We start from the raw sequence: 5,896 nt of genomic DNA, 5'->3' as shown, positions 1-5,896 counted from the left end.
TAGTGCACGGACAAAACGGACAAAAAGGTTACAAGGTTTTAAATATACAACTAGGTTATAACGCGGGGAAGTCCATTCTCCACGGCACAAAAACCGTTAGGAAGCCAAAGATCGTGGAAGCGAGATTGAGAAAAGCGCTTAGAATCCAGGGAGACCCTCTGTTTTAACTCATTATGGACATAACGGATAATCGCTCGATGGTCTTCCCTGCCGTTTTGAAAGGTGGCCCTATTCCGAAAGACCCAAATGGATTTCACCAACTGGCGTGCAATGCAGGCCCTCTTAGCACTAACAGAGGGCCAGCGAAAGGGGAAAAAAGTGTTAAAAGACTCAGAGCAAACTGTGAACAAACCACCAGGGAGAGGGCCGGTGCAAAATGCAACCAGACCCTCTTGGCCCTAAGGCAATTTAAAAAGCAATGGTCAATGGTCTCACGGTGGGGACAAGAGGCGCACTGACTAGAAGAGACAACACCCCAGTGAAAGAGATAATCGCGCACCTTGACGCCATGAAGGATATTCAACCAAGTGACATCATTCTTAAAATTCTCAGTAAACGAATCCCGGACGAGAGACCAGTGACCATCGAGAGAAAACCCTGGCTCGATAACCTAAGACCACTGACGATGTAAGAATGGGGCGGGGATGACTCAACGGACAAGAGTTTCTTATAGAGAACCTTAGAAACTAGGGCGCTGTCACCCCCCTTGATAAGGTATCCAAACAGGCCTCGTAAAAAGGAGTCGGGAAGATAGCGCTAGGAGCTAAAATCATCACGCACAGTATGCTATTCGGAACGCAGACAAAATAAACGCGACCAACAAAGTACTTAGGTATAAAAAAAGCGAAAATCCTCTGGAGAAGTAAGAACAAAAGTCATCCCCGCCAGTCTTACAGCCTGGGCCTTTAAGGGGAGGCTAATCACATTAATACCCCCGTCCTTCGGTTTCAAAAAGAAGGTATTACGGCAGACCGTTTCCATCTTTGAGCCCAAAAGCAAGGGCCAAATCAAAGCACTAACACGTGCATTTACCCAGGCCGGCTGAATGAGAATTCTGGCCAGGTAAACCAGCTAAAGAGAAGCATATTAATAATAGGAGCCTTACCGCGCAAGGACTAGGATCATTTTCATAAAGGCTGATGTAAATAAAAAGGGTCGGTCAAGGATCGAATATTTCTGAGGATCGCCGTGGTGTCATCAACATACAGGCGAACACACGCCTGCAGTCACATGGCACCAGGAAAGAGAAACCCTCAATCCCAGGAGAGATGCGGATGAGGGAGGCCAAGACCTCCATGTAAAGAACATAAAGCAAGGGAGAGAAAGGGTCCTCCTGAGGAACGATTGACTTGATCGAACGCTTTCTCCTGGTCAAGACTTATCAAAATGGCAGACTCATCAATCCGTTGAATGTAGTCTAGGACGTTGCGCAAAAGAATTACATTTGAAAAAAATGCTTCTGGTGCGAGCGAACAATGTGCTCAAGAACTTTAGAGAGGCACAAAGAAATCGCTTTAGAAATGATCTTGTAATCTACTTTCAAAAGAGAGATGGACCGACAAGTCTTTAAATGCTTGATGTCTCCACGCTTCTTAAAAATCAAGCGGGTGACACATCGATTAGCAAACACAGAGCAAAAGGGGACCCAAAGCCTCCCAAAAATGTAAATAAAATTCCACCAACAGCCCATCAGATCTGGGTACCTCCCCGGTATTAAGACCTCTAACGGAGTTCAGTAACTCTTCGCTAGACAGGAAACCCTCGCTCCAGATGCTTTGAAAAGGAGAAATAAATTTTCCACAGAATCTAAGCAACGTTGTTGAGAAGGAAGGTCAATAGGTTTATCAGAAAAGAGACTTGAATAAAACTGCACGTGCGCACGCTTGATTTCTTTACGTGTAAAAACCTCGACATCGCTAGAATCTAGAATGGAAGTGAGAATATTACGCTCAAAGCGCTCTCGCTCAAGTGTAAAAAAATAATGAGTAGGCCTTTCCCCCTCTCCAAGCCACTGAACTCTGGAGCGAACCTTAGAGCTATCCAAATCTTTCAAGGTGACGACCTTCAGTTCACTCACGAGCTCAGAAATTTCAGAGCTAACAGACAAATCACCAGACGTTAGTCTAAGCTTAAGATCGATTACGCGATTAACCAAAAGAACGCGTTCGTGCGAGATCTCCCTGCACTTAATCTTAGAAAAAGAAGATATGAGTTGTGAACGGATAGAATACTTAAGGAAATTCCACCACGACTTAACTGAAGAGTCAGAGTTAAACTAGGTGCACTGACGCAGCCTTGGGTGCAACTTACGCCAGGCATCTGACAAAGAAAATGTCGAACGAAAAAAAGAAAGATTTTAGAAGGAAAAAGGTTCCCACCAAATTTGTCAAGTTGATGATCATTGCAATTTTAATCACCAGCAATAATAACGACTTCAGAAGACAAAAAATATCCGTGCAAATTATCCAAAAACACTTTCCTTTCCGTCAGATTAGTAGGCGCGTAAATGTTAATTAAATCGAGTTGAAAAACAAGACTAATAAACCTACCAGACACATATCTTTTCCAATTCCTGATTATAACCGAGAAGGTATCAGAAAATCAAGTTAAAGCACCGGCTCGTTTGCCAACAGCGGGGAGACCAGAAAGAAAACCCACGCCAGGCTTTAGAAAACGCACGAAAAACTTCTGGATCAGTAATGAAGGTTTCTTGAAAACAAAAACAAAAAAAAACAAACATCGTACGAAGCATGAAGATTATCAACAAGCTAGTTCTGGAAACGTTTACTGAAACCCCTAGAGTTTAAGGAAACAATTTGAAAATTCATGAAGGATGAGGATTATTAGTCTTTCTGCTAGAGCTAACCGGTATGGGTGTAGTCGACTTGCGAGGAGGAGGACCATCAGCAGGGTCCAGCTCCGCGGGTTTACGCTTGGACGCCACACGTGAAACAAAAGCTCGAAGGTCAAGGTAAAGATAAAGGTAAAGGTACACGTTATTTAACGTCGGAAGTTCCTTTACTCTCTAGAGAGTACTCTCCCATCTAAGCTGCTTAAAATAGGTACCCCTGTCATTACTGCACCTCTGACAAAGCTTTTTAATCATTGTATTGGCGACGGCAAGTGGCCTTATCAATGGAAACTAAGTAACGTTACTCTTGTTTACAAGAAAGATGACGAAACATCCAAATCAAATTATCGTCCTGTTAGTGTCATATCAGTGATACCGAAGATGTTTGAGAGAATTAAATATGATCAGCTATATAGCGCATTCACTCCAATCTTTTCTGATAACATGTCTGGCTTCCTACGTGGACTACTTCTTTATGCCGATGACACGACGCAACATGTCTCTCACGAGTGTCCTGCTTTACTAGAATCCATCTTGAATCAAGACATAAAGAAATTAACCATTTGGTTCTCAGCGAACTATCTTCAAGTTAACGCCACTAAGACTCAATCAGTGACACTAGATAGTTCTCAGTATACTTACAACTTTTTAGTCGATGACTTGTCCATCGTAATTGAACCGACTTTCGAAATTTTAGGTGTAACATTGGACCGCAACTTGTCTTTTAAGCCCCATGTTACGATCATGCTAAAAAAAGCATACGCTATGATAGCTGCTCTACGTAGGATTAAGCGCTTAGTTCCATTGAATACTATGATCTCTCTGTACAAAGCCTACTTGTTACCGCATATTGAATATTGTAGCCCGCTACTGCTAGGAACATCTAAACCTTTGAAGAATACCAACGAGCCAACCACTATGCGATTGAGTCTTTACTTAACCTGGGTAACTCAGCTACCTATGATCTATGTTTAGCTACGACCGCTATGGGCACGCTTGAACAAAGACGCATCGTACAATCGCTCATTTTATTTTTTAAGTGTTTTAGACTTAACGGCCCAAATTACATTTCTCAGTTTTTTACACCTAGGATAACTAATTATAATTTACGAGGTAATGGCCTAAATGTTTCACAGCCATCATTTAACAGCCTCGTTATGCACAACTCATTTCTGTATCAGATTGCCCACATGTGGAATCAATTACCAGCCATAACAAAATCCTCGACCACTTTGGCTCAATTTCGTTCTCGTCTGAACGGTGTTGAATTTGCAGGGTGCCAGTATATGAACTGTAAACACTAGCTATTCTCTTATCTTAATATTTGTGTTAGTTTCTTTTTAAATTATCTGTTAATACAGTTCTGGGTTCTTCTAGAATTTTTATTTTTTATATGTAAACCTTACCTTGATATTTTTAGTAAGTTATCTTATACATAATAAAATGAAATTTTCTTCGTTTGAGGTCTTAGCAAGTATGTGTCATTGTCTTTGTATTCCTTGTTCAAGATTTTTTTCTCTGACACTTCTTGATTACGAACTATTATTCGTTCGTTTTTCCAGTATATAAGGAGGAATTCAGGAATATTCACTCTGGGTTTCAGGTTTCGTTCAGCACCTACGTTACGCTAAATGTTATTTTTATTGTATTGTTTTCTACCACATTTGCTTTTAAACTCTTTTTCTTTGTTTCTTTGTTTGTGTATAAGGCCGTCGAGTACCTCGTCCATCCAACTTATGCTTCAACTGTGCTCACGGAGGTCACTTGAGCTCACAATGCAGGAGCACCCTCAAGCAACACCCTCAAGCAGCACCGATCACTTTCCTACCGGAAAGTTTTCAGCGACAGTGAGCCAGATAAGTCCAATTCAGGATTCGGTGGAAAATGATGGTGTAGATGAAGATTCTTTCGATGAAGACCAGTTGATTGAGGTACAACTTTTTTCACTTTATTGAAGGAGACTGAAGCTGTTTTTCACGGTTCTTCCTCGCATTCTGTTCGTGGTCGCATTAGAACGCATATTGCGTTCTGGGAGCGTTTGGAAGCTTCTGATTATATTGTGTCTACCATTCACGATGGCTATAAGATCCCCTTTTAGTCTACGCCATCTAGAATCTGGCGCAAGAACAATCGCTCCTCTCTAGATCACTGTTATTTTGTTACCGAAGCCATACAGGAACTCATTCAAGATGGTAAAATCGCTGAGGCCAATTCTTCGGTTTTAAACAATATTAATCCTTTGTCAGTATCCATTCAACCATGCGGCAAGAAAAGGCTCGTTCTTTATTTAACTCTGATTAATCAGCATCTCTACAAGTTTAGGTTCATCATATGAGGTTACTAGAAAGCCTTGGAATATTTTCAAGCTGGTGGTTTCGCTATTAATTTTGATCGTCGTCGATTCTCTTCTTTTCTCGGTTTCAATCGGTTCTATTATGTCAATGAGTCCTGTCGTAAATAGATTGGCTACTAGTATCATGACTAGAAACTGTCAGATATCCATTGCGGCTTCTCCTGACTGGGATACAGTATTTGACCTAGACGGTTTTTGTCTTGCGGAAGTTAGTTTCTGGCGTGAAAACCTAACAGTCCTAAATACGAGGCAGTTGTTCAAGCCAATTCTCTCTCACAGCAAAATTGTTTATTCCCGTTGCCAGCAGTATGCTTGCGGAGCCCTTATCTAGGGTGGCGAGCAGATTGTTAAGTCATATACTATGTTCGCGGAACAGGAAAGATCGTTTATTTAGTTCGACTCATCGCGAACTCTCAGTTTGCAAGCCTTTGAGCGCGTTTAAGGGTTTACGGACAATTAGGCTACCGCCAGAATTGTGGATGCTGGTAGTATGAAGCTACCTTTACAGAACTTGGCTTATAACATATTTTTATTATGTTTTCAGAATAATAGATTTGCATCAGTTTAATGAATGGATTCCCATTTGAAGAGATTTAAATGCTCAAGTCGTTAGTGAAGTCAGAGATTGCGATGATTGGCAAATTACCTCTCAGTGTTTTAGATACCTTGGACCCCTTGTGGGGTCATAGCTC

This window comes from Montipora capricornis, chromosome 6, assembly GCF_036669925.1.
Source record: "Montipora capricornis isolate CH-2021 chromosome 6, ASM3666992v2, whole genome shotgun sequence".
Lineage (NCBI taxonomy): Eukaryota > Metazoa > Cnidaria > Anthozoa > Scleractinia > Acroporidae > Montipora > Montipora capricornis.
The sequence above is the reverse complement of the archived record's forward strand: the minus strand, read 5'-3'. Positions refer to the sequence as shown.